Below are 11,363 nucleotides of genomic sequence, written 5' to 3'. Positions count from 1 at the left end.
ATACAGGTGTCTGCTCCTGCCTTCAGTTATTTTATCTACTGTGTGTCAACTGGCTGAACCTCCTCCAACTGTCTACTGTCTCCCTAAACTCAACAATGACTTCGTGATCTATCCATTCTCTGACCAAAGACATCCTGCTGCAGGAGGTTAACATAGCAGCCAATGATGATCCCACTCACTGTGAACAACACATTTGGACCTGATTTGCTGCTCTGGTTTACACGTGAACTTCCACTGCTGCTGTCACCAACTTGAGAGGCTCTACAGAAAAACTGGACTTGTCCATAAAAATAATAAACTACATTATAAGGACAGCATTGCTCAATCAACTCTAATTACTACTGACATGTTATCTCTTCTAACTAAGGTACAGACACTCAAACTTGCTGCTTTCAGTGAGAAGTCAAATGTCTGAATATGAGCTGGAAGCTGCTGAGAGTCCTCCTCCTTCCCGTGGGGTTTACTTTCTCTACTACTTTCAATATAAACACGCCCCTTTCATGCACCTGCAGAGGGCCACCAGCAGATGGAGCTGTCTTAAACAAATCCACTTGGATAGTTAGCTGTAGATGACTTTATCAGTATGATTGTAGGATTTTGAGTTATTCTTTAGATTTATTCAAACTCTTATATTGTGCACAAGCGTTGAGCGACCCATAATTTCTCTGTACTTTTCATAAGAGCAGCCAGACTTTCAGCTAGTTTTTCTTTTTTAAGAGCTCTGCAGGTTTTATGAAGGTGTGTCAAAGTTGTTCTTTGGACATTAGCTGCTTATTAAATCATTTTCAGTCCTCGTACAGGAACATTCTTCAAGCTAAATCCAAGTGTGTTAGACCAGAGTTAACCTGATAGATATGTGTGGGTGTGTAACTCTTAGGAGCTGATTGGCTGCTTTTTATGGGGGCTGGGTCTTTGGAAAGTGTTTTAGTAACACACCCTGAACTGCACACTTTAACAAACAACATGAGATTTTAACTGTAATGTAAAACTCATGTGATTCACTGTTATTAAGCACAAACACATCTATGGCCCTGTTTCCATTAGTAGCTGCTCAGATCGACTCACCACAGGTCGCCACGACTGGACTGGATCCACTGGTTTCCATTACAGTTGAGGACCACCTAATGTGGTTGTCTCAATACAGCCGAGTGTCAGCTCACATCATTAGTAAGTGCTAATGCTGCTAATTTCCATCATATTTGTCATTTATTGCTCAAAGTTATTGAAGAAACAGTTATTCAGCTTCATTCCCACTGATCTCGACTACAAACTGTTTCACTTTGGTTTCTGTTTAAAGCCTCGATGTTTAAAACGTTTCCCTGTGATCACATTTGCACCGTCTGATTTCAAAGTTTGTTTCTTTTGGTCATTTAGTCCACAGAGTCCTTGGTGTTCTGAAAGGGACCTATAAATAAATGCATTATTATTAATATTAAAGTAGTTGTTGTACATGTACAGACCATAAATATGGAGTCCAGCTGTGTTTGATGCTGCTGGGCAGACTGACCACTGGGAACCTCTGAGCTCTGCTGCTCCACTCTGTGGAGGAACCATGAAGGATTAGATCAACACAGGATAAAGATCCAGGAGTTTCTGCTCAAATAACTTCATCTGAATCAAGTCTGTCAAGTTTTAAACTCTCAGATTGTGAACATATCAGTAATTTTCAGTCTGTTTTCATGGACGTCCTTTCAGTGGTGATGTCAGGGATGATTTTGAAGAAGCTCATCAAACTGAACCATCAGCAGATCACTGCTCCAAAACCAGAACATGATCCGAGTCTCCCTCCACCACCAGAACACCAGCTTTACTAACGTGGTAGATCAGTGTAGTACAGATCAATAACTGATGAGTCATTTGATCAAAATCACTGAGTGCTTCACGTCTGACCCTCTGATGCTTCTGTAGACATTTTGCATATTTAATGAATGTCTGACAGTTTTACATTCATTCTATGAACACAGTGGAAATGTTGTGTTATAGTCTCCATGTTGTTTCCAGCATCATAAATTCTTAAGTTCAGAAAATTAGATTCTTTCTTCACAGCTGAAAAACAACAACATTTATTCTCTATTGAAATCTGCATCGTCCACTCCAAAGGTCACAATCTGAAGGTAACATCTGGTTTTGTTCCCTGTGGTTAACTCTGAGCATCAGTATGGTGGGATTTATCCACTACATCCACACCACTGTGGTTCAGTGTTGTCCTGATGGAGTAACAGCAGCCAGTATGATCCAGGCTTTAGCTGCTGGGTCTCTGTGTGACCTCTCAGACTGTTTAACAGATCAGACACAAAGAGAATCAGAGCAGCTCTGTTCTTTAAAGACAAACATGAACCCACTCAGGTCACACTTTCCCCACAGATATGAGCATCACTGTCCTCAAACAGCAAATGACCAAGTCGAACATTTGGATCTTTTCTCTTTCATTGTTTTCTTTTTAATGAATCTTTGTAACAATCTGAGGATGTTTCAGGTCATATTTATCCAGGAAACACAAACATGTAAAGGAGTCATCACAGCTCTCTGACCTCGTTGCTCCAGGTTCACCACTGAAGAATGGAGGGTGATCTTTGGACCGGTCACTCCTCACAGACGGACAGCTGGACCCTGCAGACTGTGACCTCTGACCTCTGCAGACACAAACATGATTGAAGCAGCTGTGATCACACAGACTGCAGATAATGCAGCTGTTTCCTGTCAGTAACATCCTCTTAGATTAGAGTTCAGCTTTTTACAGGAAAACTGGACAAAACTGATTTTTGTTACAAACTCATTTTCATTTCCTCTCAGCTCACAAACACAGTCAGACAATCAACCAGAGTCAACACTGATTATAATGTCAGTGCAGAATTATTTCTGTTACTCAGTGAGTTCAGCTCTCTGACCTCGTTGCTCCAGGTTCAGCACTGAAGGCTGGATTATGACCTTTGGACCGGTCACTCCTCACAGACGGACAGCTGGACCCTGCAGACTCTGCTCTGTCCTCCTCTTCCTCCATCATCATCTTCAGTCAGTCTGAGAGGTAAACCACAAACACTCAGTGAGTTCACATTAACAGGAGGAACTGACCTCTGACCTGTCATGTGACCATGAAACCAGGTCAATATGTCTGTAGGTTCAGTCATCCAGGTCATGTGATCTAAGGAGCTTGGAGAGAAAAGAGACGTCTTTAAGTTTCTGGAAGACGTTTCATCTGAGAAGCTTCTTCAGCTGTAAAACCAAACGGTGGAGAGTCCCAGATATTTAAACCTGAGAGGGAAAGAAAGCATGTCGCTGACCCACCACTGATGTTATTTCAAGGAGGAAACTGAGAGCCTTTGCACCAGGAGCACAAACATCAGCTCCAGCAATGATCCACTGATGTGTTTTTATTCCATGTATGAATGTTTTTATTGACAGAGATGACGTTTGTGTGTCAGTGATGCAGTGACTGTTGTTGTTACCTGTACAGGCTGGTTAGACTCTATGAAACAGATCATACAGATCTCTGCATGTTAGAAGAGACTATTAAAGGTCATGAATGAGACAAAGGCAGGGAGGCGTCCTTTACAGCTAAACAGCAGAGTGAGAGAACAGCCAGCACCTCTACATTTATCACATTATACAGCACATGTATGATACTGACAGGGATGAGAAGAATTTAGTGATTCTGATCCCATCATTGATATTACTTATTGATTCTCAGTAGCTCTGCTCTGACAGTCACCACCATCACTGAGCAGCATATCAAAGACATTTGTGCACATTAACTGCATGTTGTGGCTCAAATGTTTGTGCATGTTGGAGGCATTTCCTCTTTGTTGTGATCAGTGTTGGTCATTACTCAAAACAGTCATTATTACACATATTACACAGAACACTTTAATTAAAAGTAATGGAGTACGTTACTTCATTACTCCTCATAACATTACTTTGATGTTACTGTGTAAAATGAACAAATGAGCATGTAACAACATAAAGCTGAGGTACAGCCCCACACACCAACACAGATCCTGATGAGGTCACGTGATGTTTCTCTGAGTGTTTATGAACACAAATCAAAGATGAAACAGCACAAAGACACTTAAAAGTGATTCTACTGTAGAAACATGAACAGGTAGAAACCTGCAGCCTGACTGCTCATCACTTTGTTACCTGTTCAAGTTCAGCAGCAGCAGCTCACTTTATCACGGTGCTGGTCTGGGGTCAGTGTTTACTCAGCTTTAACTAGTGATGTGACGTTCTGTATCGAGGCTTCGAAGCGTGTGTCGAGTAATGGAGGGGGCGTTTCCGCGAAGCGCGTATCCAGGCTTGCTTCATTTATGGGAGGAGCTGAAAATGATGACGTCCGAAGCCTCGCTGCCCGGCTGTACCACGTGACTGGTTCAGGAAGCGGTTCGAACTTTGCCGCGAGCTATGACAGCGATATAAACCCCTCAGACAAAATGTGGGCGTTTGATGGAGAGTTGCGGTTAGTGAGAGTTAGAGACAGTTTAGAAAAAAAAAATCGCCTACGACCTGCCACAGTGGAGAAACTGTTTCTTTTTAACAAAAACCAATGATGTGTCCCCTAAACACTAATCACTGTCCTTGCCTCAATGTTACAAAAGCACAACCACTGTCCACACCTCACCTCACAGTATATGATCATTTCCATTTTAGGCATTTCCAAATAATCATGTTCCATACTGCCAGTATAAATATACACAGTACACTGCATCACTACAATATACATGTTTTACACACTCCTTTTGTTGTTGACATTTACAGGCTGTGTGCAAAAAGGCCACACTCTTCAAATTCATGCCAACTAATATTTTTACGTCCAGTAGGTGTCCTACTAGAGCAAATGAAGCTTCAAGAAGCTTCGCGTTGGGGTGAACCAATTGGATGAAAAGCTTCAGTGCTTCATGAGGCTTCATCTGCCCATCACTAGCTTTAACCTCACTCTGGGTTCTTGGCTAGCCTAGCTTTAGCTTAGTGTTAGCATGCTGTGTGCTAGCTTAGCGTCAGAGCTCTGCAGGTGTCTCGTGTGTAAATATTAATCACAGTGACAGTAAAGGAGGTAAAGGGCTGTGACGTCATCACGTACGCTGCGTCCTCTGTGGGCTCTGAGTGAACTCAAAGTACAAACTACAAGTACACAAACACGAACGTAGCTCAGAGTGGCGGACACACTCGGCCTCGTTGGTCCAGCTGTGAGTCCGTTACCGTGAACTATGGAGCGGCAGATTTGTGCTGAACTAAGCTGCACACAGCTGATGTTAGCCAGGAAACATTACACACTGACTTTAATGGAGAGACCGGAAATACAAACACACACAGTTTGTTGTGTGAAGAAATCAAACACGAGCTGAACAAACAGTAAAGTTCCTAAAGACAAACTGTTAAAGGAGGAAACAAAGCAAACTTACAGTTTCTTCACACACCAACAACAAGCTCCACTCCACGAAGTTCAGGAAGTGAAATTAAACTTTGAGCAGGAAGGAAACACCCAAAGAGACGTTTGAGGACAATCAGGAGCATTGGTTCACTGTGCTGCGTTCAGTTGCACCTCGGAAACTCCAAACCTCTGGCAGGCTGTGATTTATTTCTGCTGGTTTTCCTGTTTGAAGCACAAACATCCGTCATCAATTTGTTGTTGTTCTTCCTGCAGCGTTTAAATATTTCAGCACTGAACTGATGTTTCTTCAAAGCTCATTTCAACCTGTTGAAGTCATGAATGAAAGTGCAGACTGAGAGTGGATCACATGATGTTTGAGGTGTGTCATGTGACATGTTCAGTATTGTCACATATGTCTAGATTGTCCCTGATATCATAACTGCTCAAACACTGATGATTATATTTGAAGAATTATTCCTGATGGCAGCAAAGTTTGAATGGAGCTCTCTGTCTGTGCTGATTTGTCGCCCTCTGGAGGTCAAAGCACAAACTGCATGATGTCACTGTAACCACCACAGTGACAGGAAGTGTTTTTATGACTGAAACACTGAAATGATGCTAACGGCTGTCGTTAGGCTCACTGACAGCAGTGCTGATGTGTTCATGTCAAACACTGGCTCAGGTCAGACTCCTTCATCCTTCTCCAGCGTGAGGCCGCCCTCAGACCCACAGGAGCTCTGACCTTTGACCTCCTGACCCTAACCATTTTAGTCTTGTTGCATCTTTAAATGCAAATCCTGTGAAATGGTCAGGGGCGGCTCTAGAGAAATTTTCTTAGGGTGGCAAAATCAAAGCCTTTTCCCCCCAAACACATATGCAGGTGGTTACATGTGGTTAAAATGATTCAAATGCAGTAAGTATGCACGTTTTTCATATAAATATAGTCTATAACTTAATTATTGTCTGTACCCACATGATTACACACTTTAGTTACATGAAACATGTGAGTTTTGATGTTATGTACTGTACAGCCTGTATATTAAATACATATGTAGCCCAATAAGTATAAACTCCAGAAAGCTACACAACATGGGGCGCTTCATTTACAAACACAAGTCTAACTTAAGTTTCACTGTTTTTGTTAGAAAACAGTCACATTGTTGCAGCTTAAATGACACAAAATGTCAGAAATCTGCACTGTCATGAACAAACATGTAAACCTCATTTTTCATGATTTGTTGGATTCACCCTCTGAGGTCTGAAACACAACCGGACATTTGTGACTCCTTTGAGTTTACGTTTGTATTTCACCCTCAGATTGTTTCATTTTATTTTTTCCTCCTCTTGCTTTGTTTGGTATCTTTTCAGCTCAACTGAATTTAGTTGTTTTTTCACTGACATACTGCATTAGTATTACTATTACTATTAATGTAACTATTACTGATCTGAAATCACACAAAGAACCTAAAATCCTAGCAGTATTTTTTACTGTAAAAAAACCACAGACGTGTTGGGTAAATGTTTATAACTTGAAATGCAAATATAAATTGTACATTTTGTAAACAGATACAACTATTTATCTAAAAATGCAGCCAATACACCTGCTGTTTTTTCATTTTCTACAACCATTTAAAATAGCACTCACCTTCCTTCATTTCCACAGTGTAACATCCACCCACCTGTGTAAAATCCAAAATTCCCATGGTGTTGTTCAAAATGTGCTCTGGCACAATCATAAGCATCGCTTGCTGCTGAAAACAAGAAGAAAGCCGTCCTGCTATGGGCTGAACCATTTGTTAATGTGGAGGGGGGGACACTATGGAATATATCCAGTTCTAGCATTTATATTCACTGCTGACTGTAACTACGCTCAAACTGTTAAACTTATTTTAATAAACAAACCTGTCATATGCAAAACTGGGGTGGCACTTGGGGTGGCAAGGGATCATTTTAGGGTGGCACTTGCCACCCCATGCCACCCTTCTAGATCCGCCCCTGCTGATGAAGCCAACAGGTTCGCTTCATTTGCAAAAAGCAGATATGAGTTTCTGAGGCCACAGTCTTCTGTGGCAGAAGGGGAATCAGGGGAAGCCCTGGAGGAGTCCACCACCCACCAGAAACAGGTCTGAGCTCTCACTGCAGTTGTAAAGGGGCTACACAGCCCACATGAGGCTGAGGGATGCAGCCTTCTGTCAGACTGTCACTAACACAGAGAAACACCCGTGTACACTCATGGGCACATACACCAATCAGCCTCGACCCTTTCTTCCTTTGCATTTGTGGTTTGGTGCCATAAATGCACAACATAGAAGAGCCACCTCGACGGGACAACACTCAGCGGTTCATCTGTCTCTCTTCCACAGCATGTCTTTATCCTGTCTTCCTTCTCTCACCCAAACCAATCACAGCAGATGGCCCCGCCCCTCCCTGAGCCTGGTTCTGCTGGAGGTTTCTTCCTGTTAAAAGGGAGTTTTTCCTTCCCACTGTCGCCAAAGTGCTGCTCATAGGGGGTCATATGATTGTTGGGTTTTTCTCTGTATCTATAATTGTGCGATCTACTGTACAATATAAAGCGCCTTGAGGCGACTGCTGTTGTGATTTATATAAATAAAATTGAATTGAATTAAGAAGCTCAGAAACAAAAGTGTCTGGACTTTTTTAAGTTTCTTGAAGACATTTCATCTGAGAAGCTTCTTCAGTTTTACACTGTGTGCACAATTATTATGCCAGAACTATTTTTGAGGATTAATGTCATTATGGACCAAGGACAGTACTCTGGGTCTCCTGCAGAACAACTCGAGCTGTGATACCTGAATGAAGAGCCTCTGCTGCTTTAAAGAAGGAGGCTCGAGGCAGAGGTGAGGTGCAGACCAACCAGCTTTTATTCAGCAACTTTAACAGAAGGATCAGAAAAATAAAACTATACAGCGCAGTGATGCTGACTGAAGCCACAGCATTAAACTAAACAAGCATCTGATCATCTTTAACAACATCTAATAAATAATGACAACTATTTAATCCTGTATTTCCTACAATAAAGCCTGTTCAGATATTTGTTGCTGATGGAAATGTAAAAGGCTCCCAGGAACCAAAGGACAAAAACAGAGGCAACAGTCACAACTGCAAAGGATCCCCTAACACATAAACTGGTTCGAAGCTATTTTCTAGCTCTGCAGAGGAGCTTGATTGCACGGACAGTAAAAAGTGGATTCAATAACAGCAGCGAGCGCTGAGTGATATAACGGTGCTGCGAGCAGCAGTGCAAAGGCTCACACAGAGACAGCAGCTACACTGTGTGTGGATGTGATCCACAGTCACAGCTGTGGGTTTCAGTCAGTGTGTCTCTAACTTCATGGTCACATTTCAAAGCTTATTGGAGCCAGAAGATGTTCAAGTAAAAGATTTATTGCTGTACTCGTCTACCAGGATAACAGGAGGTTCATAAAGCTGTGTAATACTTCAGCTTTCCATCATGGAGTAGTAGTTGTGTCCCTTTGTGTTTATTAGTGTGTTCACACGTCTACTTTAACTTCACTCTGTAATGAAAGGATTCAAATCCCTGATAAATACATACATGCTGACTCTGAGTCTCAGTGAAGGAGGAAAGGATGGATGAAGGCAGCCTAGTGTGGGTCATGTGTGTCCAGCAGTCATCCAGGGCCTGGATCCATCTGTAACAGGAAGACAAAGTCCAGCCTGTAATCATCCTATCAGGCACAGCGTTTCCATCCAGCATCCTGACGACGCTAACAACCCGTCAAACGTCTCCTCTGGTCCACAGAAGTCACACTTCCTGTGTCATGTTTACCTTTTTAAGTGTGCTATTCAAGCCTGTGTGACCAACTCTGACTCTCCAGATTCCATCCTGGTCTCTGCTGCAGCTTCTTCTACACGACTGTTTTCTGTATAATAATATCTGCCTTTCCCGTCTCTGTCCCAGTGTGCCTGCCACTCGTCCTTCATCTTTACCTTCATTATACTCTTCACCTCACTTTCACTGTATTTTATAGTCAAACCTGCACGACTTCTTCTTGCTGCACCTTTTTAAACTTATCGTCCTGTTCATTGCATCAACACCGATATTCACAGGGAGCCATAAGAAATCCACTTCTATCCCTCTGTGTTTGATTCTATACAGTAAATGAAGTATATCAAAAACAATATGTTGCCTAGAGTCTGAAGACATATCACCTGTGGTCACTAGCACGCTGCTAGAGTCCCAGCAAACCACATACCTCCATATTAGTGCGTCCTCCACCCAGTTCAAGCCAGTAACATCACTACCAGCTCCCAGTATAAACTGCCACATCATCTGTAATTCTTTTACTCATCACCAAACTTATTTGTGGGAGAACAAATGCAGCAGCCGTTCTTTTATCTGACAGTGTTGACGCATCAGTAAATATCCTCACATGACCTGAGGACTTTCCCACTATATGAACCTGCTTTTAGTCGCCCCTCCTCCCTCGCCACAAGCTTCCTTTACAACATAACTTATAAAAAACAACTTTATTGACAATCAGCAATAACAATTACAGACAGTCTAGAAGAAGAATCACATGATCAAGGAGCAGAAGTTTATGGTTTTAATAGCTTTTACATTTTGGGAAAGTTTTAAAAACATTGTTTGGTTTTCTTTCTAAAGCATTGAAAGGACGGCTTTGCATCAGAAAATAAGATCAGCAAATGAATCCATTAAAGTTCTTTTGCCTTGTTTGCAAAAGAAGCCAAACAACATTTGTGTTACAAAGAGAGACTTCAGAACAGATCAAAGATCACAAACATCAGGCACTGATGGAAACAGCCAAACACAGAAACAGAGGCACCAGCAGGTGAAGGAGGCCTGTTGTAGAAATGACTCTGAGTGCTCAGGTAGAAACGCATGAAGAACCAGTGCGTCTAATATTTGGAAACCAGTCTGTGTTTGAGCGTCCTGGATGAAACACAGATCATGTTGCAGAGCGAGGACGTCGTCTTTCCTCCCGAGTGTGTAACTACAGGACGTGTGCAGCAGGTTTAATCGTCCTCCTGACAGTTACTGATGAACGAGTCCTTCAGGGAGGCTCCAGGATCACTGTGGCTTTTACCAGCTGCTGCTAAACTGAGAGGTGTTGCTGCTTCATGTGTGAAGATGTCTGCATGGCTTTAACAGTGCAGACGTTCCTCATGTGCACCCATTTCATATGTTTTATTGTGATGTTTAGTAACATCTGCTTCCCTCCTTCAGGCAGACGATAAAGTGAGCTCAGCCTTAAACATGTGGAGAGAACGTTTGACCGACAGTCCTGGGACGACTGCAGAACAATGGTTTGTTTTTAATGATAAAGTTTCATAATGGAAATAAATGCTGAGCCTGTTTCATGATGTTGGCCCTGCAGCATCAGGCAGGATTAATACTGTAACAAACGTGTGTCACAGTTATAATGACTTTAAATGAAGACTTGGGTTGGATGGAGATGTCAGCTGGATTTGTGCTGACTGTCACTTTAAATGTTTTCAGTTCAGCTTCTAAATCTACTTTTGTATAATGTTTGCTGAGTTTTGCACTTCATGACGCTTTTAAGAAGAGCCAATAAATCCTGACTTTACACAAAAATAAAGGTTTAATGTGTTTAGTGTGACAGTGGAGGAGAGCGCACATAATAAGAGTCATTAACAGAATGGTGACAATTATAATCTGTCTCATTTTAGGAGCAGCTCACAGGCACAACAGACTACAGAGCAACCAAAGCACCAGTTAAACGTCCATGTGACCGGCTTACAGCCAATGAACAATCAGTCCCCACTGTCCCCGACAACATCACTGTACTGGAGAGACTGTGCTGCCATGGTCAGAGATGAACTGGTACTAAAATGTAAGGCAGCTGATGTGTGTGGCCTTAGCAGCACAAATGCATCACGGCTGCAACGCTGCAGTGTGTTTAAACATTTGAACATTTCTGTGGCTTCAAACCAGCAGCTGCTCTGTACTCAGTCGTGTTTGTGTGTCTGTCAAAGT

The 11,363-nt window shown here is 42.2% G+C and overlaps 1 long non-coding RNA gene across 1 annotated transcript; it reads right to left on the bottom strand.

Annotated features, from left to right (window-relative positions):
• Positions 1–1,200: 1,200 nt before the first annotated feature.
• LOC308399427 lies at positions 1,201–3,012 on the bottom strand. The gene is made up of 3 exons (XR_013972165.1): positions 2,889–3,012; positions 2,532–2,633; positions 1,201–1,539 (listed from the first exon to the last, which is right to left on the bottom strand). It is a non-coding gene; the product is annotated as an uncharacterized lncRNA (long non-coding RNA).
• Positions 3,013–11,363: the final 8,351 nt, after the last annotated feature.

Source organism: Rhamphochromis sp. 'chilingali' (assembly GCF_963969265.1).
Source record: "Rhamphochromis sp. 'chilingali' genome assembly, chromosome: 1".
Lineage (NCBI taxonomy): Eukaryota > Metazoa > Chordata > Actinopteri > Cichliformes > Cichlidae > Rhamphochromis > Rhamphochromis sp. 'chilingali'.
The sequence above is the reverse complement of the archived record's forward strand: the minus strand, read 5'-3'. Positions and strand labels throughout refer to the sequence as shown.